The following is a 27902-nucleotide window of genomic DNA, read 5'->3' on the forward strand; positions in this document are numbered from 1 at the left end:
CCCCTATAAAACCTTTGTGCTTTTGAAACTCGCTCTCTCTCCCTGGTATCTCACCGCTGCGTCGGTGCAGGCAGGGGATTGAGCTCGAACTAGCTCGAATAAAGGCTCTTTTGCTTTTGCATCGGACTCGGCTCCCTAGTGGTCTTTGGGGATCACGAATTCTGGGCATAACAGTAGCAGAAGGGAGAATGGATGGCAAGCAGGTAAAGGCGAGAAAGATCTCCTCTACCAGGAAGTCCAGAGATTCTGAGAAGGTCATGAGATTTTGTGCTTACTGGATCGACTGCTTCGTTTACAACCTACTCAGCAACTCACTCAATGATAGGTACGTGAGGTGCTCACTAAATATTTGTTGAATGAGTGAAAACACATGCTCGTCCCATCAAAAGTGTTACCTGGTTTCTTGAATCTGACAAGGTAATTGCACAAGAGACATGGCTCTGTATCATAGGTGCCCATCCCTTAGATATTCCAGGGCACCGACCTAGAACCCTTTCACTGTACCCTCCTCGTTTGTTTACTCATCTACCTCTCCCACCTTGACTCTAAACCCTAAGAAGGTAGGGGCTACGTGTTTCCTCTTTGAACCTTAAGGACCCAGCGTAGCACTGGTACAAAATCTGTTCTAATTATTTGTTGCATATGGGTCTGCCTGTGTGTATGAATAAGCGCATGAATGAATAAAAAATTGAGTGGCAGGTCTCTTCAGAAAACTATAGCTCCTCTCTCCCCCCAATCCTTGCACTCAATCCATATACTCTTATAGCAGTGATTCTGAAACTTGTTTGCACATTTGAATCATGTTGGTGTGGGGGTCTTTAAGAAAATTCTAAAGCCCAGGGCACACCCCAGACCAATTAAATCACAGTGTTTTGGGATTACACCAGCAATAGCAAGTTTTGAAGCTCCCCAGGTGACCCTAATATACAGACAACTTTGGAACACTGCTCAATGGGTTTACTCAGAAAATTGGGTGAGATATAAAGGACATCTATGATTGCTGTTTCTTTCTTCCTTTCTTTCTTTCTTTCTTTCTTTCTTTCTTTCTTTCTTTTCTTTCTTTCTTTCTTTCTTTCAACATTTATTTATTGTTGAGAGACAGAGACAGACAGAGCACGAGCAGGGGAGGGGCAGAGAGAGAGGGAGGCACAGAATCCCAAGCAAGCTGTAGGCTCTAAGCTGTCAGCACAGAGACCGACGCGGGGCTCGAACCCACGAACCGTGAGATCATGACCTGAGCTGAAGTTGGACGCTCAGCCTACTGAACCACCCAGGTGCCCCTCTCGCATGATTCTTAATTTCCAGAGCGTTCTTTGTTATTCCTGGTTTTATATTTCATCTGAACTTAATCAGCTTTTTTTTGAGTTTTGTTTTTAAAAAAACTGTTGACTTTTTTTAAATGTAAATTTCTTAGATTTACTTTCTTTTTTTTAAAAAAACTTTAATGTTTATTTACTTGAGAGAGAGACAGAGACAGAGAGTAAGCAGGGGAGGGGCAGAAAAAGAGGGAGACACAGAATATGAAGCAGGCTCCAGGCTCTGAGCTGTCAGCACGGAGCCCGACATGGGGCTCGAACTCACGGAACAGCGAGTTCATGACCTGAGCCGAAGTTGGACGCTCAACCGACTGAGTCACCCAGGTGCCCCAAGGCTATTTTTCATAAGCAAAGGAAATACGTACCTCGAGCATTTTTCAGTAGAGACACAGAATAGTCAAAGTCCCACAGAAGCAAAACTGTTTAGACTTTTTCTGAGCGATGAGAAAAGTGTCAAAACTTTTTCTTTTTTTTTCTTGTTTTTGCATGCAGGTAGTCTAGAGCTGTGCTTCTCAAATGTAAACGTACATGCATGCATGCTGCCTGAGGGTCCTGTCCAGTAGATCTGGGGTTCCAAGAATCGCCAAGTGGAAACCCTCTCTGCTAGTCTGTTGGTTATACTTTGAACAGCCAGGAGATTGGATCCATGTGTTCAAGCCCCGTGTCGGGCTCTGTGCTGACAGCTCAGAGCCTGGAGCCTGCTTCGGATTCTGTGTCTCCCTCTCTCTCTGCCCCTCACCCACTCGTGCTCTGTCTCTCTCTCTCTCTCTCAAAAATAAATAAACATTAAAAAATTAAAAAAAAAAAAGAAAAATAGCCTTACCTTAGAGCTCTCAAAACAATGGTGATTCTTCTCTTAATGTTTTGATGCCTGGTCTTTGCATTTGACTAGAATAATTCTAAAATCCCTATTTTTTCCTTCTTTCTTTCTCTTTCTTTCTTTCTTTCTTTCTTTCTTTCTTTCTTTCTTTCAGAGTGGGGAGGGGAAGAAGGCAGAGGGAGAGAGAGAAAGAGACTTTTAATCAGGCTTCATGCCCAGAGCAGAGCCTGACACAGGGCTCGATCCCACAACCCTGAGATCATGACCGTGTCAAAATCAGGAGTCCACTGCTTAATTGACTGAGGCACCCAGGTGACCCTAGAAACCCTGTTTGAAACTGTATTACTCTAGGAGCTACAGTGAAGAAGGAAAATAATCTGAATGCACCTACACTGGAGGGTTTACATCCTCAACATGTTTCTCATTTATATTTGCACTGTAAGAGTACCTTGGTTTAGCAGGAAAAAAAAAATGACCTGAATGAAGAAGCAATCAATGTAAATCTGTTCTTGGGCAAAAGGATTATGAAACAGCCAGGATCAGGGCATAGAAGTGTCATTTGCTTGATTTGTGAAAAGAGGGGGTTATGGAGATCAGAGGTCAGAGATCAAAATGTAAAGCTGACCCCAGGTAGGGTGGGAAGGGCTGGTGGGAGCTGGTGTCGTAGTGACAAGGAGATCAGGGAAAGTGGATGAGGGCTCGGTCATAAATGGGATTCCATGGTTCTTGGATCAGGAATCCAGGAAAATGAATTTCCACCAGTGTGCGTATTGCCTTGAACACTTGATGGATTGCATATGGGAGGGCCCTGGCATTCTTGGAGAACCTGCTTATGGGAGCTAATCCGTCTGCTGGGGGAGATGAGCTGTAATAAGAAGCTGGACTTCAGTGTTTAAAATTTTTTAAATTAATGTTTATTTATGTTTGAAAGAGAGAGAGACAGAGTGTGAGTGGAGGAAGGGGAGTGACAGAGGGAGACACAGAATCCGAAGCAGGCTCAAGGCTCTGAGCTGTCAGCACAGGGCCCAACGTGGGGCTCGAACTCACAAATGGTGAGATCATGACCTGAGCTGAAGTCACTTGACTGACTGAGCCACCCAGGCGCCCCAGAAGCTGGACTTCAGTGTTTAGAATCTAAACGGGATTTAGTTACAAATCTCAATATGTGTGTCTTAATCTGTTAGGGCTGCTGGAACAAAGGACCACAGACGAGGTGGCTTAAACAACAGACATTTATTTCCTCACAATTTTGGAGGCTGGAAGTCCAAGATCAAGGTATCAGCTAGGGCTTGTTTCTCCTGAGGCCTCTCTTCTTGGTTTGTACGTGGTCATCTTCTGACTGTGTCCTCACATGGTCTGCCTTCTGTAAATGTGTGTCCCAATCGCCTCTTCTTGTAAGGACACTTGTCATACTGGATTAGAGCCCTGGCTAAGGACCTCCCCTTGACCTTAATTACCTCTTTAAAGACCCCATCTCCACATATGGTCACACGCTGAGGTATTAGGGGTTAGGGCTTCGACCTCTGTATTTTGGGGGTAGACAATTCAGCCCATAAAAACAGGTAAATTGCTACATGAGAACCATAGGAAAAACAGAAAGGAATCTAAAAGACTACTTAGCCCAGTCTGTCCATTTTATTTACAAGGAATAGGAAACCACTAGAAATGAAATGATTTGTTTTTTTAGCGAAGTCATTTGTTATCAGTAGTAGCACTGGGATTGGAACCCAGGTCTGTCCTGCAACTTTTCAGGTTTCTACTCCCTCAGGCCTTCTCTCCTTTGGACAGTATCCAAAGCAAGAGAAATAAAACGTACAGGGGAACACTTCCCAAACTTTGATAAACACACAGATCCCTGGGGGATCTTGTTAGATGCAGATTCAGGTTCTTTAGGTCTGATCAGGGGCTTATGATTCTGAACGTCCAGCAAGCTCCCAGGTGTTGCTGCTGTGGCGATGGTCCTCAAGCTGTCGCTCTGGACCAGCATCACCTGGAAGCTTGCTAGAAATGCGAATTCTCAGGCCGACTGCAAATTTACCGCATCAGAGGTGATTGTCATGGGGCCTAGCAATCTGTGCTTTATTCTTATTTTTCAGCACATGATTGATGTTTATTGAATGAATACGTTGTAATTGCATCTTGTGGAGCTGATAGAATCTTGGGGGAACTTCAGGTCCTGGCCCTTGCTTACTAAAGTGTGAGTTTGCTTCAAGGCCAGTATGAGAAACATCTTCTAAACTTATCTCAGGAGGGACTCAGTAATCATAAACCAACCATTTCCCGTAAACTGGACAGCAAGGGATACTGTCCTGGAGATTTGTTACCAAAGCTGAGGTGGTCCCAGGATTTTGGTCTCGTATTAACAACGGCTTTTCGATGACTACATCCATAAAAAATTCGCATACACTTGCCAAAATTGAGCAACACATTAGCGACCATGGTTTGCCCCTGTCTTTGTGTAGCCGCTGAGAACTCGCTGCCTAGTGGAATATTCCTGCTGCCATTCTTGGGAAATGAATATCTTATAGTTTATATTTATCCTGTCTTTTTTGGAAGATCTTAAGTGAAGGAGATTCCACAAAATCACTTGGAAAATATCTAAAGAAATACTAGCATGTCTTGATTTTTCCCATCATCATCCTCATTATTATTACTGCTCTCTTGACCTTTACTTATTTTTCTTCTCCCAGATATGTTACCGGGGACCCTTTGTCATAGGGTAAGTTAATTGCTAGTTTTGCTTCAAAGAAGACTAATGAGTCAAGTTTCATTGATAGGAATAATAACCCATTACAGTCATACAGAACTGATACTACAGCCCCACTTTTCTGCAAAATAACAAGCAATCTGTGTTTTAATACCCACCCTCCCCGGCCCCCGAGGGATGCTGTTGCGTGCTCAAATTTAAGAGGCTCTGATCCACGAAACTTGTCCTTAACTTTGTTCTGCCTCAGATTTATCTCATGCACTGGTCAAAAGGGCAAGCCAAATGAATCCGAATCCATGATGACTGTCTATGTGTTTGAAGGTGACAGCGAGGAAGATGAAATATGCCTATTTTTCTAAAAAACACTCCAGGTAACATTGCTAGGCAGCTAGGTTTGAGAACCACTCTTCTTGACTGTACTATGGACTTGCCCACGTTGAAATTGATCATTATAAAATGTTCCATTTATAGTCAGCTGTCCAGCGAGCACTCCAATGAACGAGAGAACCTCCTTTTTTCCTCTCTCCTCATTTCATAAGCCCCCAACCTTCTTCCACCTGGGTCATTCTGGATCTCGGATAACACCTGCCATTAGCAGAATGCCATTGAGCTGAACTTCATTATATTCTGACACATTTGCTCTGCAAGTCTGTGATGTTCTGTGGCTCACCTCTATGTTAAATTGGTTCTCTGCCCCCTAAGTTATTAATAGCTTGCCCTTCTGTATCACCTTTGTCCTTAACCATCCCGAATGCTCCCTCCCCGCTTCCACGAGCACCTAAACCCCGTGGATTTGCAGGTTTGGACCAGACACGTTTGGGATAGCTTGCTTACAGCTAGGGCACATCATAACAAAGGCAGAGATGGCGTCAGAATGGTAAGGATGCAGAAGTTGGACAGCACTCAGTGTTGGTGAAGCTATAGGGAAACAGGTACTCTTACGCACCATCGGGAAAAGTCTCAATTGGCAGGGCCTATCTGGAAAGCAATTTGGTAGTATCTACTAAAAAAAAATTTTTCTTTTAAATCACATACTCTTTGGTTCACCAACACTATTTCTAGGAGTTTCTCCTGCAGAAACACCCTTACAACGCACAAAGATCTACGGATAAGAGTGTTCATTGCTGGATTTTTTTTTTGTACTGCTAACAACCCTGGAAGTTACTACCACATAGCTGTCACTAAAAGGTGGTTAAATGAGGGGTGGTGTACTTGTGGGATGGCACACGTTAACCAAGAGGCGTGACTACGTAAGGCCTGGAGACAGCTGAGCGACTGGGCCAACCCAGCTGAGTGTCCAAATGTAGCTTGTCCTGCGGGGCTATCTCAGGGAAGCTGACTTTCTTAAACGGCAGCTCATGGCCCACAAGGTAGATGCTTCGTGGCCATTTACGCCTTAGCCTTGGGGGACACACACCATCACTTCTGTGCTTCTCTCTGGGCGGAAGCAGTTGTAAGCCTACTCCGGGGGAGGGATGTAAGGTCTTCCTTTCAGAGGGAGGGGTATCAAGAATTCGTGGCCACGTGTCATAACCACCACACCATTGTCACCTCCAGGGAGCAGGGGGGTGGAAAAAGCAGATTTAGCTTTTCATGTTGTGGCTTTCTCTATCATTTGGTTTATTTAAAAATTCCTTGTGGCACTTTTGAGATTAAAAGAGCGATAAAGCAAAACCAACTGAAGAATGGATAAAGAAGATGTGGTTTATATATAAATGGAACTACTTGGCGATGAGAAAGAATGAAACCCTGCCATTTGCAATGACGTGGATGGAACTGGAGGGTATTATGATAAGTGAAATAAATCAGTCAGGGAAAGACAGATATCATATGTTTTCCTTCATCTGTGGAATTTGAGACACTTAACAGAAGACCATGGGGAAAAGGAAGGGGAAAAAATAGTTTCAAACTCACGGAGGCAAACCGTAAGAGACTCTTAAATACAGAAAACAAACTGAGGACTGATGGAGGTGGTGGAGGAGAGGGGAAGATGGGTGATGGGCGTTGAGGAGGGCGCTTAGGATGAGCACTGGGTGTTGTCTGTAAGCGATGAATCATGGGAATCTACTCCTGAGGCTGCAAGCCCACTGTATACACTGTATGTTAGCTAACTTGACAATAAATTATATGGAAAAAAAGAAAAAAAAGAAACAAAACAGATGAACGTGGTGGAGGGAGGAAGGAGAGGCAAACCAGAAAACAGACTCTTAACTATAGAGAACAAACCGAGGGTCTCTGGAGGAAGGTGGGTGGGAAATGGGCTAATTGGATGTTGGGTCTTAAGGAGGGTACTTGCGATGAGCACTGGGTGTTGTATGTAAGTGATGAACCCCTAAATTCTGTGCCCGAAACTAATATTACACTGTATGTTAATTAACTGGAATTGAAATACAAACTTGAAAGAAAAAAAAAAGACAGTATTTGGAGAAAAAGGTGTGGCCGGTGGAGGCCACGTGCAGGTGGAGGGAAGGATGGAATAAAAGGAAGAAAGAAAGGTGGACGTAGGAAGCGAGACATATAGGGAAGACAAATACGGCATTGGGGAACATGGAGGGTAGAAGTTTGGCCTTGTGCTGGTGCTGGGTGCATGTGGGGTCGCCTTCTGTCAATTGCTCCACACTGAGTGCCCGTGGAAATACGACTCATCCTTCAAGGAGCAATTCGAATACCATTTCTTGTTGTGTAACCTTCTTGGTCCCCTCCCAGGTACAGTGGTCCTGCCCTCCTTTGTATGTCCATCATCACCTTTGTGTGATAGACCCACAAACAGCGTGTACCAGCCCCACTCTCTTGGTTATTTCCGTCTACGTCTATGCCCATCCCACAATTGTCCTTAAAGGCTGACATGCTTGGTTCATTTTCTACATCCCCGCATTGCTTGACATCATGCCATACGGGTAGACGGCGGGTAGTCCATAAATATTTCTTAAATTAAAAAGCCACTTATTTAGCAAACACTTATCTGGCATCTACTATGTGCTAGGTAACGCCTTCAAATATTAGTTCATTTACTATCTGAGATAGGTACCAGCATCACTTTCATTTTATGGAAGACAAAATTGTTGCACAGAGAGGGTAGAGAACAAGGTCACAGACCTAAGAAATGGTAGAGCTTGGAGAAGAGTCAAACAACTTGGCTCTAGCTTCTGTCCTCTTCCCATTGCACGCTCCTCCATCCATGCATAATATAGCAAGCTTTCTCCATTCGAGAGTCAAGAAGAGTATCTCATTATATTTTGTAAAATGTACCAGCAACCAGGCAGAATTGAAATTCCAGATACAAACTCTTCGGACGACCGTGCAGTAAAAGAAGTAGAATGGCACTCAGGGTAGTGATTAGAGCCTTAGTCATTTAACCTTCTCTGTCTCATCATTGACTTCAGCCTAGACTAGACAAGGCCTCCCAGGAAGTGTGCAAAGCTCCCAGAACCCTGATCAATGGCCCAGGAGGGTCTACAGGGAGAACATTATAGAAGTACCCGAAGAAGTCACGTAAAAGAAGGGAAAAGCGTCTCAGAAATGTGCTGGGATATGGGCAGGAAATAATTTGGAAGAAATCATTAAGGATAGAGTGTAAAACAGTGCTGTGGGTTAAAACTCCTAAATATTGAGGTCACAAATTTCTTTTTACCAACCTATCCTCTCAATGATTTTGGAGCTCCTATTATATGAAGAAAGAGCAAAAGTAATTAACTTCAGTATTTCTCACGGCCCATAAGAAAATACAGCAGGGAACTTGGGCAAGCATCCCATTGTCAAGTGCTACGAACTCAGAAGGAAATAGGGCAGTTGGTTTCATGGAGACCAACACAGTTTCATTGGAAGGAGGTTTAATTTAGAGGTAGGAACCGACCGGTACAAAGCTTCATCCCACACGGAAGTGCTTTGTATGAAGTTTTAGTTGTTCCACTTGGCTATCAGTTTCCACAGACAGACAATAAAAATACCAGAGTGTTGAATATTAGCCCTCTTGCTTTGTTATTGCTTTCTATCATCTAAAAAACTCGGTGCTAATTTCTAACATTCAACATTTATGGACTTCCAGGAACTCATAAATGTCACATCAGGCTGCCTCTTGGTGAATTTTTAATCAAGGGGGAGAATTTCAGCTACAAATAGACCAAGAATCAAGAGGCCCAATATTGATCGGTCAAAGTGGTACTTATGAACCTGAGGTTGAAGTAGTTTGGATAAAAGGATGCTGGGCTTTCGATGGCCTCAGAGCCATCTTTGTCTATCAAGTCCAGGTGAATATCAGATCCCCCAAGGCTAACTGAATAGCAGCAAATAATCTGAAGTCTACTGAATGCCTGAGCCAATAGCTATAATCGTGAGAAAGAAAAGCTGAAACTCTGGCCCAGGCCAAGATATCATCTCAGCCAGAATCCTATAGATGTCACGCTCCAACACCAACGCAGATTGTACCATTCTTCCCCACTTAGGGCAGAATTTCTCCATAGGTGGAATGGGCCAAGGCCAAGATACTCTGGTTATTCTGCTCTGTGAAGGGTCTGGCCCTTTCGTCGGAGGCCTTGAATTGTCCTCGAAGAGACACAGAGCAACGCTTGTTATGTCAGAGATCACTCAGCCCGGTGAATGATGTCTCTCACCAATGCCAAGCCATGAATCATTGGTCTGTGGTATTGTAAAATTAACATGCGCCGCTATAAATAACTCATCTGTAATGGGCTGTCATTGATGGCTTTTTGGAAAGGTTTGACTCAGGAATAAGGGTTTTAATGACTGTAATTGAAATTAGATGAAAAGCATCAGTATTGGGCTTTTTTCTGACCCATGCGAGGACAAATTCCATCATATGTCAAAACAATTATGTTGTGTCAAACCTGAGGGACACAAGGCCCTGGCGCCTCTCCTCCAGCGTCTTCTGCCAGCGGTCCCTTGGTGAGTGACAAGGCACACGCGGAGCTCCTCAGTGCTGTTCCTTTACAAAGAGACTTAACAGAGCCAGGCAGCGTGGGAGGACCAACCCCCACCCCAACTCCCAGAGTAGAGCTATTACTAGCTGGAAGAGTCACTATTCTTAATAACAAGGCCCTTCCTTTGTGTAGCGGAATATGGTTTACAAAGCTCTTTCGTGGCCATTATCTCATTTCATTCTTACCAAGGCCCTGGGAAGGAGGTCGGATGTTATTACTATTACCATCCTCGGGTGTCTGCGAAGACGGCGGCCCAGAGAGCTCATGACTCGCCCAAGGTCACACAGTTAGTAGGTGATGAAGCAGAAACCGGGAACCTCTGATCCAAGGCACGTCCACACTCTGGGGCCCCCTAACCACGGCCTTAGTGGTTGGTAGCAATTACCTCCCTCCTCCCGTCTGACCAGCATGCTTCTGGCTTCTGAGAAGTACTTGACCACAAGTCATCCCAACAGGTCTTGCTTTTCCATCATTAACAGGAAAATCAGGACAGCTGAGGACCAGCGCAGAAATGTAGTGTGTTTTTTACCGACAGACTTGGATTCCGAACGGCTTTTACCAGTACAGTTTGAGTTAGGAGTGGAGGTTCCAAGCAAGTTAGCGAAGAAGTTTTGAAGCAGGCTGGATGGTGCTTCAGTACTCTTTTTTCATTTTGCTTCTGCTATAATACAGAGCTTCAAGAGTTGCATTTCAGGTGATGCTGGGAGTTAGGGGTTTCAGGCTTTCACAAGGAAAAGCCCTCAGATCAGAGCTCAAGACCCAGACGGATGCTCATTGTCTAAAGTCCGGTCACCCCTTGGTTCCCTGAAATCAGATGCAGCTCCACATAAAGATTCCATGGTCCCCAACACGTGTCCAACGAAGGAGGGGCTCCGAAGCCACTGCCAGACCCTTCGGCCTCGCGCTGGCTGTCGCCAGTCGTGCTCTCAGGAGGCAGAAAACCTCAGAAGCGGTAGAGACCATATGCTTCAGCCCTTCTCTTCTGGCCCTGTAGGCCCCAGACAATTAGGCAGAGTTGCTGAGCCCACGTGCGCCTCCAGCCCTAACATCTCCCCACTCGAGCCTGCGCCCAGCCAGACGAGGTTTGCAAATGAACATGCAGCATACCTCTGTTCGTACAGCATGTCACTGTTCCGCACCTGGAGACAGCTCTGTAATCCTCCTGTGCAAAAGTAACAAGTCCCACATAGGATTGCGTACATGGTCTAATTACACGTAACAAAACATCTCCTCTCAGGAGGGAAGGAGTGTTTGGTAGTAAATTAAGAGATGCGAAAACCACTGTGCCTGTGCTGATTAATCCAGTTCTCCAGCAATGGGAAAGGATCCTCGAGAAATGGGCTTGCAGTCTGATGATAATTATATGCCCACGGTGGGGGCTTTTCTTGTGCACTGGCGTTTGTGTTAGGGGAGGGAGTATGCCTGGGAGGGCAGAGCTGGTTCATTCTGGGTTTTGTTGACGGAATGGCGCTTGCGTTAAAACACATGCACACACACACACACACACACACACACACACACACACACACTAATGCTTATTAAATGGGTAAAGCACCGAGGAGCTCACCTGCATGGGCTTTCAATACCTCTAGCTGCAATTTCAGATGGGATAGCATCTGTGCAAGTCAAAACCTTTACCCAGATTTGCTCTTAGAAGCTGTGGATTTATTTGACTTTTCCTTACCCCTTTCAGCACCATGCTCAGAGAGCCACTCTGGGCTCCAGTCTATGGGGACCTTATTGATTAAAGGGAAGACAGAACAAACACATTAGAGAAACAGAAAAAAAAAACATGCTTAAACCAAATTGCAGCTCTAAAGATAGATTCTGCGTGTGTTGGTGTGTGTGGGCTTCGGGGAGGGGGTTCGTGGATGGTCACATGCTTAAGGCTTTGTGGTTAATACAAAGAGCCTAAGCTCCCAACAAGATTTGTGTTTGAAAATTTGGATTTGTCACTTCACAGCACCCACCTGACCTCTCTGGGCCTGAGCTTTCGAATCTGTAATGTGGGATTAGTAATTAAATCTACTCTTCCTACTTTGGGGGTTACTGTGGAGATCGTAGAGGAAAAAAGATGTGAGACTGTCTTGCGAACTGTAAGGCATTACACAAATGTCCTTTTTCCTCATATTAGCAGTGTCTACCACATAGCAAGTGTCCAATAAATGCGCTCATTGAGGGATGGGTAGATGGATGCTAGAGGGTAAGAATGGAGTTACTTGAAGCATTGTAGGTTTGAAACAAGGAGGTTTGCTATAAATCATGGATTTTTAATAGAATTTTTAAATGGGAAGGGGTGTGGAGACTTGCTAGGAATAGCAGAGGAGTATTCCTGACTGTAGAGATGAGTGGGGATAGCATATTTCCTCGGCTAGAATCTGAGTAGAATAGAAGTTGAAGGGAATTAAGTAAAGGACGGAGAAAGGGAGGAGAATTAATGTAAGGCTGGGAGGTCAGCGGTTAAGTGCTGGAAGGAAACTTGTCCTCGAGCAAATAGCTCATTGCATGAGCATCTATCCAAAGATGGACATCCGTGCAAGAATGGGCATCTGTGCAAGAATGGGCATCCGTGCAAAGATGGGCATCCGTGCAAGAATGGGCGTCCATACAAAGATGGGCATCCGTGCAAAGATGGGGATCTGTGCAAGAATGGGCATCCGTGCAAGAATGGGCATCCATGCAAGAATGGGCATGCATGCAAAGATGGGCATCCGTGCAAAGATGGGCATCTGTGCAAGGCCTACAGTATCCTTGCAAGAGAAGTGCAGGTTCAGAATATACACACCTGTAGCTCAACTACAGAATCCAGAATTCTAGTGCCTCAAAATTGTGGTAGTGACAACTGGGGGTAGTGGAAAGGGGACAGAGTGGGCCTAGGTAGGATTGATCATGAGCTAGAACTCTGCCACGTGCTAATGAAGTGCCTATTGGAGAGTCCATCCCAATCAGACACTCCAGTATCTCAAGGCATGGAGCAGTTCAAGCGCCTGAGTCTAGAAGAAGTAAAACCCCCAGGGAAATGGAAAACAGCTTGTGAACTTTCCAGGAGAGCTGTTCCCCCACTCCCCCATCCCCTTCTAGCATGTGCACTTCTACAGAGTTGTAATCCATAAAGATGAGAAAAAAATGCATTTCTGCTACAATAGAGGGAACTTCTGTGAGAATGGAGCTGTGTTTTGAATGTTTTAATATACAGAAATTGACACCCATCTACTTCGGTATTCAAAAGCCCTCTCTCTAGAATAGAATAACAATGCTTTCTCCTCTATATTTTCCTTGCATGCTGCCATGGAACTGCTGTTGTGAAGCAAATCCTTCTGTTACAGTCCTTTATTTTTACCTCCCCCCCCCACATTGTAAATCACTTTCTTTTTCTAAAAGATTAAAGTGTGGTAAAAGCTGCTAAGTGACTAAGAAATGGACCCTCTGAGTCAACAGATCTGCCCCCCCCCATGTATTCCTGAGTCATAGCTGCTAACGTTTCTTGACACAATCCAGTTTTCTTTTGATTTTTTTTTCTTTCTTGGTTGCAGAGCTTACAGAAAAAATTCAGTGTGTGGGGATGGGAGGTTTTGTCCTCATGTATGCACCGCCCTTACGATCATGGGGAGCTCCACATCAAGGAGCACGTGAGTATGACATGACATGTTCATTTCTTGGTGCAATCTGAATATCCTGTTCCTCCTACCGCCGAGTCATTTTTTTGAGGGCTGTGACTGCTCCTTAGTGTCCCTCCATGAGCTCTGAGCAACCATTTCCCTGTGGTGACCACCCACACCCTGCAGGTGCTTAAGGATCTTTCAGTAGATAAGAGCTCACTTTCCTCCTCTTTCATTAAAAGTATCTCTTGGGGCCCCCGGGTGGCACAGTTGGTTAAGAGCCTGATTCTTGGCTTCGGCTCAGATCGTGATCGCGTGATCCGTGGGTTTGAGCACCGTATCGGGCACTGCGCTGACAGCACGGAGCCTGTTTGGGATTCTCCCTCCCTCTCTCTCTGCCCCTTCCCCCCCTTGTGCTGTCTGTCTCTCAAAATAAATAGATGAGCTAAAAAAAAATAAAAGCCTCTCCTCTCTCCCCCACTCTTTCATTTGCTTTGCCTGCACAGTCATATATTATGTGAATGGACACAGAAGAATCTGGAAGCAGTAGTGGCCTCTAGAGCGATCTGATATGAGAGGGTGATTTTTCTTTTCACGATACAGCTTTTTGTTCTATTTGAAATTTTTGTCACTAACATAGGCTTCTGAGACATGTTAAGCAAAATATGGGGAGCCTGGGTGGCTCAGTCGATTAAGCCCATGACTTCAGCTCAGGTCATGATCTCATGGTTTCCTGAGTTCAAGCCCCGTGGTCAGGCTCCGTGCTTTCAGCCTGGAGCCTGGAGCCCGCTTCCAATTCTGTCTCCCTCTCTCTATCTCTCTGCCCCTTCCCCACTCATGCTCTCTTTCTCTCTCTCTCTCTCAAAAATTAATAAACATTAAAAAATATTAAACAGGGGCGCCTGGGTGGCTCAGTTGGTTGAGCGTCCGACTTCGGCTCAGGTCACGATCTCGTGGTCCGTGAGTTTGAGCCCCTTGTCAGGCTCTGGGCTGATGGCTCAGAGCCTGGAGCCCACTTCTGATTCTGTGTCTCCCTCTCTCTCTGCCCCTCCCCCGTTCATGCTCTGTCTTTCTCTGTCTCAAAAATAAACATTAAAAAAATTAAAAAAAAATTAAACAAAATATATAAGCTAGAAATTCTGAGTTCCCAACCCTCAGCCCTTTTAGGGTTTGGCAGTTTCACATGGACCAGACACAGAAAGAAAATGCTCTAAGTGTCGAATTCTGTTTTGGCATGCCTAATATATTGATGGTGGGACTTCTTGTGTGTGCAGAAAGCCACCAAATTGAAGCAACTCCGGAAAATAGATGAAGTTCCTAATAAAGGATGGGACAATCGGATGGCCATTTGGGAAAAGATAAAAACGCATCCATATCTCACACCATCTCCTAAATTAAACTCCAAATGGATCAGAGATTTAAATGTGAAAAAAAAAAAGAAACCACACAAGTGAGTGAATTTCTTTATAATCCGGGTATAGAAAAAGTATTTCTAACCGTGATTGAAAAATCCAGACTTAATAAGCAAAAAAGATTGATAAAAGTACCTATTGTAAAAAATGTTTAAATACTAAAAAAACCCCCAAATTTTGCATAGCTAAAAGAAAACCATGCACATACAAATGCACAAAGTCAGAAGAACAAGCAACAAACTTGGAGAAAGTCTATGCAATGTATATCATAAAGGACTAATCCCTCCCTAATACTAAAGAATACTTGAAAATCAAGAAATGGAAGACCAAACACTGGAAAGAAACATGAGCCAGAGATGCAGACACTTCAGAGAAAAGTACACACAAACGGTCTTTAAACATATTAAAAAAAACTGTTCAAACTTACTCTTAATAGGAGAAATGCAAAATCAAACTACACTCGGATGCTATTTTTTATCTGTCAGGTTGGCAGAATTCAAAAGTTTGACAATACACACTTTGACGAGGCTGTAGGGAAACGGACACTCTCGTAAATTGCGGTGGGAAAGCAAAATGATCCGTCTCCATGGAGGAAAATCTGGCATGTTGAACAAAACCGTGCATTTACTTTTTGAGCTAGCAATTATTCTTGTTGGGATTTATCCCGAGATGCATTTCCACAAATACGAACCACTTGTGATAAGGTTATTCATTCTGATGCTGTTTATTGTGAGGAGACATCAGAGTCAACCTAAATGTTCTCTTATAGAGGATATGGTGGGTAATGTATGGTATTCCCGCACAAGAGAATACACACAATGTAACACAGAATGAGGAAGCTCTCTGTGAAATGATAGAGCGTGATTTCCAGGATATGTTAAGAGCAAACGGTAAGATGTGAAAGAGTAAATACAGTACGTTATTTTTTATGTAAGAGGGAAACAAGAAAACACGTACTTATTTCCTTGCTTTTTTTTTTCTCTCAAAGCATCTTTATTTTGAATGAGACGGAGACAGTGTGAGTGGGGGAAGGGCAGAGAGAGAGAGGGAGAGAGAAAGAGAGAGAATTCTAAGCAGGATCTGTGCTGCTAGCTGTGGAGCCTGAGGCGGGGCTCAAACTCACAAACCGCCAGACCGTGACCTGAGCGGAAATCAAGGGTCCGGTCACTCAATTGACTGAGCCACCCAGGCACTCTTTGCTTTTTTCTTTTTAAGTAATGCAGGGGCGCCTGGATGGTTCAGTCGGTTAAGCGGCTGAACTTTTGGTTTCAACTCAGGCCATAATCTCACAGTTCATGAGTTTTAGCCCCACATCGGGCTCTGCGCTGACAGTGTGGAGACTGCTTGGGATTCTCCCTCTCCCTTTCTCTCTCCTTCTCCCTCTGCCCCTTCCCCGCTCATGCTGTCTCTCTCTCTCTCAAAATAAATAAATAAACTTCAAAAAAAGTAATGCAGGAAGGATGAACCAGAAACCAAAGAAAATGTGGGATACACAGAAATAAGGGAACAGGGATTATTCAGGGTGATCGTGAGACTTCTCGGAATACATCTTTCCATATGGTTTTGACTTATAAATCATACCAATGTTTCCTATATTTTAAAATAAAATTAGATCAGTAAGGATAAATACAAAATACGTCTTAAAGCTGAATACCAAATGAAACAAAGGAAGCCAACCACATATCAAATTGATAGCATAAGCTTACAGAAAATAAAGCATTAATTCAAAACACTCAAGCACAGTGTTTCAACTGTATATTTTGACTGGGTTATTAAAAAAAAGCACTGTAAGGACACCTTGAACTTACTTAGTAGGTCTGCTGTTGGTAATGGTATTGGTATAATAATGCCAAGAGTTTTGAGTATATTGTAGGAATGCACAAATGAGTTAAATACATTGGTGCTATTTCTAATTCAGAGGAACTCCGGTGTCTGTCCACTGAAAAGGCTTTGAAGCAAAACTTCAATAGCAACGACCTCACCTGGTACCCAGATCTTATATCTAAATATCATTCCTGGGTAAAAGAAACCCAGGCTTGGAATCAGGATCGAGTTTCTGAGGGAAAAAAAAATGAAAGAAAAAACCTGGGGTCCTTGGAGAAATGGCTAATTACAGGTGTGGAGCTTGAGACACCTTGTTGTACCAGAAACCAAAGAATATAGTTCAAAGACTGGGGTGGCTTACAGCAAGGTACATGAACTGGCTTGTAGGGGTTCTCACAGGCCAAACTTGAGACCATTCAAGCATCAAACACAATAACGATGGTAATGGATTATAATCCAATGAAAAAAATGAGTCTAAAGTGATGATGCAAAATTAAGATAAAACTTAAAAATGAAAAATAAAGTAGCACAATCCACGTGACATGTGTAGTCTAATCGTATCGTGCCAAGGTCAACTTCCTGGTTTTGATAATGTACTATGTAGGATGTTATCATGGGGGGGGGGGAAGCTACGTATGGGGTGCACTGAACATCTGTAATATTTTTACAACTTTGTGTGGATCTATAATGATTTCAAGATAAAAAGCTAACAAATGAGCGTGTACGTGTGTGGATGATGGGATGGTGTTCTTTACGGAAAAACACTAGCCTATTTGTGTAGAAGAAGTGATAGAATCGGATAGATCGCCTCTTGTAATCACTAGTGCCATAATCCACGCGAACAAAGACCATCGATGAACGGATGATAAATCCATTGGGCGAATGCTGCTAGAGAACAGCTTTTTCACATGGTCTCACCCCATAGATGACTTATTGCCTACAGAGTAGAAGATCCTTTGTGGTGGAAAAATCTGGCAGACAGCACCTTAACCAAGTGACAGAAAAAGAATAACCTGCCCGACTGCCTCATTCAGTCTTGCTCCCCAGGCTTCCACGCCTGGTGGGATCACTATCAACGCTGAAACAAAACGACATTATGAGCTCCCTGAGGAGCTGGGATGAGAAAGCTACGATATCATCTATGCAGTCCTTACAGCAAAAATGTCTACTCTAGATCTGATAGTGAAGAAAGAGACTCCCAAATTTAGGCTACAGGGTATTCTATAAGACACTCATCTGGATGCCAAAACTGTCCATCATAAAAGACCCAAAACAAAACAAAACAAAACAAACAAAAAACAAAAACACAAACAAAAACAAAGACAAAGTAGGAGACTGTTCTAGATCAAAAGATGAACAAGACCAAAGAGAACGACAATGGAGCAGGTGATTCTTGACTGGATGCTGGGTCAGAAAAAAATGTTATAAAGACTCTTACTAAGACTATTGGGAAAATGTTCACATGGGCGATCTATTAGATACTATTACTGTATCAATGTCTTGGGAGATAACAGTCTTGGGAGTGAAAAAAACCCAGTTGTGTTTATGTAAGATAATGCTTAGTTTTTAGGAGGTGCATGCTATCATATTTCAGGGGTCAAATTTCAAAGCATCTATAACTAATTTTCATGAGGTTTAACAAGAACATTCAGAGGCATCTCAAGCAAATAGAGCAAAAATGTTAGCAATTAGCGAGTGGAATGGAAAGAAAGGTATACGTGTTTTCACTCCTACTATACTTTCGACCTTCTGTAGGTTTGAGTTTTATCTATTTACTTATTTTTAATTTTTTTTAATGTTTATTTATTTTTGAGAGAGACGGGGACAGTGCGAGTGGGGAAGGGCCAGAGAGAGAGGAGGACACAGAATCCAAAGCAGGCTCCAGGTTCTCATCTGCCGGCACCAAGCCCGGTGTGGGGCTCAAACCCACGAACTGTGAGATCGTGACCAGAGCCTAAGTAGGACGCTTGCCTGACTGAGCCACCCAGGCGCCCCAGTTGGAAGGTTTTAGAAATAAAAACCGGGAAGAATACAGTTAGCTGACATTGGTTCATCCCTATGTTCTTTTTCCTGTATCCAGATTGGAATTTCTCCCCTTTCAGCTCATCTCTTCCCCCAAATCTCAGCATGATATAGCAAGAGTTGCTTGGAGCCTAATGGCCCACTGGGGCCAAGGCTTCCAACAAGTCTGCAGAGAGGGCTGGCCACCGGCTGCCACCTCTGGGCTCTGCTGCCGCACCAGCAGGGACCATTATGAAAGCTGTTTGGCTCATCATTGAACCTAAGAGAGCGTCTGGGGAGTTAGGAGCCTCAGTGGCCTAAGGCTTGCTTAGCCCTTCAGCCTCACAGAACTGGTACCTAAGACTATAAGTTGGTGTCACACGATGTATTTCTACTCAACAGCAAAAGCTGCCTCAATCTTCCTTTGAAAATGGAGGACTGCGAGTAGAGTTGATTGTTCCCAGGAGGGTCTACACTAGTCACTGTCAGGTTGATCCACTAGTTTCTGTGGAATATTCAAGTAACGAGTCACAATTACCTAGTCAGCCAGGAAACCAACCAATGAATGCATCCACTCCCTCAACAAATATGCACGGGGTGGTTGGCAGTGCTCTCTCTGTTGAGGCTGCAAGAATAAATAAAGCACAGTCCGTGGCAGCAAAGGGTTTATTGTGGGTTGGGGGAATGTAGACGGATCACTGCCACATGTTAATTGGTGAACCCACGACAGCAATTTTCATATGGTAGCATTGAGGTGGGGCACCTCAATCAGGAGGGGAAGCCATGAGAGAAAGTTTCTTGGAGAGGGTAAATTATTTTCCTTCAGTTGTAAAACCACTTCCTGTTGTCTTTAGAAGAGAAAATACATCAGAAACCAGGATCCACGGGAGGGGGAGAGGGGTGAAGTGGTTCTAGAAGCTTCATTTGGTTATTTTCAGTAGCTCCGTAGCTTCCTGGGGGCTAGGGTGACCACCTCATCCCTATTGATCTGGGGTTTTCCAGTTTCAGTGCTGGAAGTCCTGAGTCCTGAAAACCCATGAAGCCTAGGCAAATTGGGACAGGCGGTCATGCTACGACCCTCCCGCCCCCACCCCAGAAACTTTAATTATGAAAGATCAGATGTGAAGAACACATCAGGTAACACACTAGCTCTGACAGTGCTGAAGTGCATGCTGTTTCTCCCTTTTCCATATGGATCAGACACAGAAAACAAATCTGGTGGTTATCAGGATTGTTGTTTCTCAACTCTGCACCCTTGCTGCTGCTCTTCCTTCCTCCTGGAAGGTTCTCCCTCTACCCGCACCCCCCCCCATCCACACCCCCAGATCCTACCCATCCTTCAGTCCTGGCTGAACTCACATTTTCTCTTTGAAATCTTCCCCAATCATTCCAGCTGAACGTGATCTTCCCCTCCCGAGAGATATAATAGTGCTTATTGTCTGTGCACTCATGTGGTACACATCAACTCTTATTTTAGAATTAGAAAGAGCCTCAGAGAAATCATAGGGAATCCGGAGGTTTATTCATTCATGTGTAATTCATTCATTCTTTCATTTGTTTGTAACTGGGCACCAAGCATTGCGTTCGACGCTGGGGATTCCAAGATGAATCAGGTGTCGTCCTGATGGAGCCCACAGTTGGCTGGGTGAGGTGGCCGGCTACATAAGTCATTGTAGCACAGTAACACATGCTATGTACGACAGAGGCTAAGCATTGGAACGTCAACTGAGTGGAGGCACCGTGTTATACACTAAAGGTTTATAGAGCCCTTTAAGAAGTTGCAACCAGGTTAGCATCAGAGACAGACCCAAAAGCTATTTTAATAGCACTATTTTAATATCATGTGGTAAGCGCTGCAAAAAATGTAAACTCAAGGTCTCAGGACAACGATGGGGAACACTGAACAAAGCCAGGGATTGGGATTGGGTTGGGGGAGTCCTCTTGGAGGACCTGGAAACTGGGCTAACCAGTTGGAGGTCTGGGAATAAGATGATGAGGGCAGTGGGGAGAGGGAGGAATTGGCAGATCAGAGATAAATTTAGCGGAGTGAATCAGTAGAGCTTTGTGATTGATTGTAGCTGCAGAGAAAATAATCTCAGACCTTCTTGTGTCTTCTGGAAGTTCTTGTACAGGACACTGCCCTTGGTAGGCATTTAACACCTGCCTGTTGATTGATTTAGGGGAGACAGCAGAATCTGGAAAGGTGTGTGGTTTGATTATCTGGGAGGGTCTTATAACCAAAATTTCTTAACGTATATTTCTGTGTCAAGTTCTAAGACAAAGGGTTAAGCAACGTGTCCCCAAGCTGAGAAATGTTACTTAAATCCTGCATGTGTGCATGGGTGTGTATGAATTATAAAATGGGACAATATGAGGAAATGCTGTTGTAGGTTCTCCTTGGGAGGTATCTATGGCCTGAGGGAAAACAGGAGGGTCCAACAGGAAAAATCCTTCTTTTTTAGCCTTTGTCCTATTTCCTTATTTTCTCCAAGTCCCATCCTCATCCTTTTTTGTTTGTTTGTTTTTAATGTTTGTTTATTTTTGAGAGAGAGATAGAGCCGCGGGGGATGGGAAGAGAGAGAGAGAGAGAGAGGGAGAGGGAGACACGGAATCCAAAGTAGGCTCCAGGCTCCAAGCTGTCTGCACAGAGCCCGACGTGGGGCTTGAACTCACGAACCATGAGATCACGACCTGAGCCGAAGTCAGGTGCTTAACCGACTGAGCCACCCAGGCGCCCCATCCTCATTCTTTTAATAATGATTAAGAATTAAGTCAAATTAAGATCTAGCCCCCCTATCCCAGTACATGCTCTCTCTTTCTCTCTCTCTCTCTCTCTCTCTCTCTCTCTCTCACACACACATGCGCGCGCACATTACGTGTTTGTTACCTGGGCAGAACTCATCTGTGCTTTCTGCAGATTATAAATCCTTGTGGTCAGGAGTGGTGCAGAACGCCACACAGGGGCTTTAATACATATGCCTTGACGTTGGCCTCCAGGGTCACAGTCACAGCCTTGACTGCCCAGATTTGAAGAGAAGGCACTAGACATTGCTGGATTCAAATGAACAGCTCCAATCTCAAATTCCTTGCCTCTGTCCCTGAATTGCTGGGAGGGGTAGGAGGATGGAGCGCGGGAAGAGTTTCCCTTCTGCCTTGGCATCTGTGCTGGAGACTTCCCGAAGCCCTTCTCAATCTGTTCCCTCCTGTGAGCGCCTCCCGCCCGCACACCTGCCTGCTGGGTGCTGTTGCAACGTCAGCAACCCTGGAAGCTGGTCTTCCGAAGCCAGCTGGGCCAAATAGCTTTGGGCCTCTCTGAGGCCCAGCTGGGTGGGGATAGAAGACCGGGTCTGGATGCTCCAGCAGAAGCTGGGTCAGGGTGGTCACCTGCTTTTGTCTGATCCTGTTGCCTTGTACTTGAGAAATATAGAAATCTTTGGTCGTTACCAAAACATCCGTATCTTGGGCTACCGCGGCTAGGACCCAGGTGTACTTAAGTGATGTTTGGGACTTTGATGAAGAGAATGGTTCTGATCCAGTAATCAGAGGAGGCCCAGTACTCCCTTCTGTGTGACCCCTGCCTCGCTGCATGACTCCCCACTACACCTGTAGAGTAGTAACCACCCCCAACGCACACGGAATATTAATGGAGGGGACACTGGGTACGCACCCCACGTGCCCAATTTATTCGATCCCACCGACTCTGCAGGACAAGGCGTTGCTTTCCCTGCTTCACAGTGGAAGAAATCAAGGCTCAGGGAGACTAAGGCACCTTATCCAGGGCCTCAAGGCCAGTAAGCAGCGGTCAGGACGTAATTACAGTCTGCCTGTCTTCAGCGCCTCTATTCTCCACCGCGTGTTAGCACCGGGCCACGGAAGCTGGGTATTTGCATCAGACACCTATCGTGTGGACCCGATTAGATTGTCAGCTGGTTGAGAGTAGAGACCATCTCTTGTAATTGTCTTAGGACACGGGCTCATTACCTGTGAAACAGGGATAATCTTTCCATTTCTGCTCAAATACGGCAATTCAACTAAAGTCCACGTGAGCCTTTGGAATTTGGGGGAGAAAGTGGATCTGAGACCCAAGGTGGGTAGATGAGCCCATGCGGTTCCCCTCAAAGCACACCCTCTGTCTTCTGAATGCCCTATTAGAGCTTACCCAGTTCTCCTGCAGATTCCTCCTGGAGCTCAGTGCCAGATAAACAGTCTCTCAAATTTCTTACATGTTATGAGGCATTGCAGATGACTCTGTATAATCAAATATGCCATTGCACATCTCATTTGTAATTTCACAATTTAGCTCTCTGCACCATTTAAGCACATATAGAGCCTCTAGAGAAATCCTTATTTTTTTCCTAAAGCTTTTCTATGTGAGCTTTGTGCTGATTTTGGTCTTTGCTATGTCTAATAAGATTCGCGCGAAGTTTTCTCATTACGAAAGGCTTTATAAAATTTAAAGAACGTTGGAAATAAGCCCTGGCCTAATACAAGTCAAGGTGGGCCAGGGAAGCATCAGGCAGAAGGCCCAGATGAGGAGCTGAATGTTCTTTTCCTCTTCTGTCTATTCCATTTGTGTTTGGTGGCTGCTTTATAACGTAAGCAGTTCTTAGCCATTTATAAAGCAGACCTCCTGTGTCACATCTGACTTGAGACAACTACCCGGTAAGCGAGGCAGGGCAACTATTATTATCCCCATTTTACAGATGACAAAACTGAGGCTTGTTAGCAGATTTCCCAAATGCCTGAAGCTAATGCCAGTTAATGACCTGCCGGTCTAGGGATCGAACACAACGCAGATCTTTTGATTAGAAGTCTAGTGCCTTCCTTCCTAGAGACAGTCCTTTGTAGTTGCTGAGCTGAGATTTCAGAGATGAGATTGTGACATGTGGACGGTACTGGCCATTAGTTCTTGAATCCGTCTACCACTTCCCATCCCCACCGCGCTCTCCAAGCCGTGCCAATGCCATTTCTCATTTGGGTGACTGCCAGAGTCCTCAGTTGTTTTCCCTACTTCCAGTCTTGACCCACCCACGTCTAATATCCACAGTGCAGCATAAATGACTTAATTAGATAAAACCTTCCTCATGAAGCTCTGCTGCTTAGCGCACTTTATGGCTCCCAGGGTCTCCAGAAAAACATCTAAACTCCTTAATGGGGCCTCCATGGGTCTACATGAACGGATGCTGCTTGTATTCCCATAGCTACCTCCTGTCACCTTTCTTCCAGAATCGAAGCACCCATCATCAACCTCTCTTCTTTTTATGATTCACTGTCTTCTTCTCCCTGCTTGATCTTCTCCTCTTCATAATGTTTAATGCCTTTGGAGCAGTTTGTAACCACCCCCACAAATAAAAGCCTGTTTATAACTTATTGCTGCTATCAGCCCTGGTGGTAGCATTTATTTTGGTTGCATGCTTCAGAGTTTGTAAAATGCTGATAATACTTTTAATAATTAGCATGAGAACTGAGGTGGGCAGGGATCCGTTTTATAAACGAACACACTGAGCCTTGGCGATGTTACGTAACCTGCCCACCTGCACGTCGCGGGCAAGTGGCAGACCCAGCATTTGAAAATCAAGTCTTGAGATTCTAGTTCACACGAAATTATGTAACTTGTCTGCATCGTTTATCAGCCCCTGCAAAGCATTGGGGGATATGCAGGAAAGGAGGCACTGCAGAAAACTGACAGCCTAGAAGGACCCTTGCGTGCGAAGTGTTCTAGGCAGAGGCAGAAGAGGCATAAAGAAGGGGAGGAAGACGATGCTTCTGGAACAGCGGGCACATGGGCTCATTAACCTCTGCCAAACAGTCTCTAATCTCTCCTGTCTCCCTGTTGACAAGAAATAAGTCAGAGGGGAATTTGTGTGGCAAACTTTCACCTGCAGGGACAAGCTCTCTAGAGATGAAAAAAAAATCATGAGTGGACAGAGTTTACTGTTCTATGCTGAGTCATGGGGGTGATTCTTTTTTTCTTGGAATAATTGGGAATTATTCTCCTGGGGAAAATATCAGTGTTCCCGACAGCATTGGCTAAATGGCAGGAATGCCAAGGACCATACAGCTCCAGGTACAACTTCTGATATACCAAGAGCCTTTCCTGGCTGAGTCGCTCGTCCCTCGTGTTCCCATGCTGCTCTTTCTGTAACAGACAGTAAAACCCTGCAGGAGAGTTAAGGAAGATGGGCTCAGAGTCCTCCAGGTGGCTAACAATAAGCCATTTAAGAGGAGGAACATGACCCAAGCGGAGAGGAAAGGTTGTGTGAAGACACGGAAATAGTTAAAACATGGCAGGTTCCACAGCAAAATGCGGAGAATGGGAGTTCCAGAACCTAACTGTCGATTGAGCTGTAGGAGGCTGAGAAGGAGGAAGAGTGGGGGATGGCTCCCAGAAGTCCAGAGCAGGTGGGAAGGTGACAGTGTCACCTCATGAGACGGGAGATTAGCGAGCAAGTTCTTTCCCTACCTCTTGTCCTTTATTCTCTCAGATCTAATGACCAGAACCATTGAAAGCCCCTTGAACCTGATGCGCCTGTGCGTGTTTGTGTCTGGGATGCTGAAGACAGCTCTGGTCTGGAGATGAGAGTTTGGGATACCGCGGCACACAGATGGGAACTGAAGCCATGGGTGGTTGGGATCACCTGGGAGAGAGTCTGGAGGGGGAAGAGGCCTACCTGAGGTGGCTGAAGGACAGAGTTCCCATCCCAAAGTCAGAAATGGGAGACAAGAGAAACTGAAGCAACGCGGTTGTAATTGTGAAGGCGGTAGGGGATGTCCTATCCAAAGAGTGAAGAAAAGACAACATAAAGCACCCCTGGCGGCATCCAGGAGAGGAAGAGAACGAGAAGAGAGACAAGAGAAGGAAGGTCAGATGAGGGGCGAAGTGCTGGACGGAAAAAGTGGTTCAGTGTATTGTTGTGGATTCTCTAGCCTTGACACACCCTTTCGCATGGCGCCTGGTATGTGCGTGGAAGATGGTCGTGGACGCCGAGCTGGGCACTGTGATTCCTAACACTGTCAGGTGATCACTAGGAAGCTAGTTTAAAAGGAAAGGGCCTTCAGATTTGTGCTCTGGGGAACACCGTTATGTCTTTTGACGCCTCTGTTTTGGGAGGCCACTCGCAAACAAAATTCTCCACGGGTCCGCCATACAATGAAGAGTCAGCTGCCCATAGCCTGTGCGAAGTCAGCGGCGCCCCTAGGAAACAACGCATGCATATCCTACACGCCTTGGTGTACTGAGCGGCTCTTTGTCAGAGTACTCCGACTTCAAATATGCCTCCAAGTCTGAGACTCGTGACCTTTTGAGGTTGTAGGGATCAGCAATTCTAAAAGTCATGGGGGGGTGCCTGGGTGGCTCCGTCGGTTAAGCGTCCGACTTCGGCTCAGGTCATGATCTCGCGGTCCGTGAGTTCGAGCCCCGCGTCGGGCTCTGTGCTGACAGCTCAGAGCCTGGAGCCCGTTTCAGATTCTGTGTCTCCCTCTCTCTCTGCCCCTCCCCTGTTCATGCTCGGTCTCTCTCTGTCTCAAAAATAAATAAAGGTTAAAAAAATAAAAAAATAAAAGTCATAGGGGTCTTCACAAACTGATGGTTACCAGAAGGGAGGTGGCGGGAGGGAATGTGTTATATAGGTAATGGGGATTAAGGAGGGCACTACTTGTGAGGGGCACCGGGCGATAGGTGGACATGTTGAATTCCTGTCTTGTCCACCCGAAACTAACATCAAACTGTGTGTTCAAACTGGAATTTAAATCAAAGCTTAAAAAAAAAAAAAGGTCATAGGTTCTTGCATCCAAGGTCCTGACAGTGCTCTAGACTGTGCTCTAACAAACATACCTTCAAGTCTCAGTTGTTTAATTCAGTCCAAGTTCATTTGTCCAGGATGTCAAGGCCAAGGTCTGGTCCGTGGACCAGCAGCGTTGGCATTCTCAGGGAGCCCGTGAGAATTCAGGAGCCCCTCGGACCTACCCTCAGGTCTACAACTTAACAAGATCTCCGAGGTGACGTGTCTGTACGTTTGCATTTGGGAAGCCCTGTTCTAGATTCCCCAAGCCTCCTTGATGGGTGAAGGCGACTCATCTTTCTCATTAAGAGGGAGAGAAAGAGGGGCGCCTGGGTGGCTCAGTCGGTTAAGCGTCCGACTTCAGCTCAGGTCACGATCTCGCATTCAGTGAGTTCGAGCCCCACGTCGGGCTCTGGGCTGACAGCTCGGAGCCTGGAGCCTGCTTCGGATTCTGTGTCTCCCTCTCTCTCTGCCCCTCCCCCGTTCATGCTCTGTCTCTCTCTGTCTCAAAAATAAATAAACATTAAAGAAATTTTTTTTTAAAAAAGAGGGAGAGAAAGAAATGAGACTCAATGACACAGAAGGGGGCAAAACCCAAAGAGGCGTTCTGATCTTTGGGGAAATCATTGCATTCTACCAAACTATGGGAAGTCTATTTCTAAAATCCTGGCACACTGTTACCAGAGCCTAGGCTATAGGAGCCTGCCTTCTTCATCCGTGACCCGTGGCACCGTGGAGTCAGATGGCCCCTCTCCTATACCTGCTTCATGGGGGGTCACAGGCCAGGCCGGGCTGACTTCCATTTCCCCCACTTGCCTCTTTGCTATTGCAGCTTGGGCACACAGGTGGGAAGAAGAGGGACTAATTGACTGCAGTAAGTCCTATTATACAACTGGAAAATCTAGCACAGATTCTTTTCCCTCGTGGCACCCCAAAGCGCTGGCGTTAAAGGGGTGATTACCGGCCCTTTATTATCCTCATTTTGGTAAAGCTGTAGTTTCTCCCCCACACCTATGTTCAAGGTTAATTCTGTGTTATTTTCTCCCTGCAGGCCTGTGCCGAGTGCCACAGGGAACAGCGTTTAGCAACACCAAGCAGGGAGAGGCAGAGAGCAGCGTTAACTTCACGCAGGACTTGGAAATTGGCTTCGTCTGATGGCAGGAGATTGTGTGTTTTTATGGTGTTAACTGTGGAGGGGTGAAAAGCAGCCGGCGCTCAGGAGCGCAAACGCAGCTCCTTCCCAGGAGCCCTGGTGCTCTGTGCTGTGGGAGCATGTGCCGGAAGGGGTACCGGGGGAGAGGAGGGATGCTTTGCGGTGCGGGGACGGGCTCGCAGGAGATGAGGTGATAGCGAGCATGCACAAGGTTTGGCCTGAGTGGAGGGGATGAGTGGGGGAAGCGTTGTGTCTCAGGCAGAACCATTTTAGCCACCCACACGTTTACCCCACAGACCACTGAAACCAGAGACAGTCCAGCGCAGAGAGGGGAAGCCAGCAGTCACAGAAC

At 45.4% G+C, this 27902-nt stretch overlaps 1 long non-coding RNA gene across 1 annotated transcript; it reads left to right on the top strand.

Annotated features, from left to right (window-relative positions):
• Window positions 1-55: 55 nt before the first annotated feature.
• On the top strand, window positions 56-27902 carry LOC123380401. Its single transcript, XR_006586108.1, has 3 exons — window positions 56-325; window positions 13314-13409; window positions 27449-27902. It is a non-coding gene; the product is annotated as an uncharacterized LOC123380401 (long non-coding RNA).

This window comes from Felis catus, chromosome D1 (genome assembly GCF_018350175.1).
Source record: "Felis catus isolate Fca126 chromosome D1, F.catus_Fca126_mat1.0, whole genome shotgun sequence".
In the NCBI taxonomy this organism is placed as follows: domain Eukaryota; kingdom Metazoa; phylum Chordata; class Mammalia; order Carnivora; family Felidae; genus Felis; species Felis catus.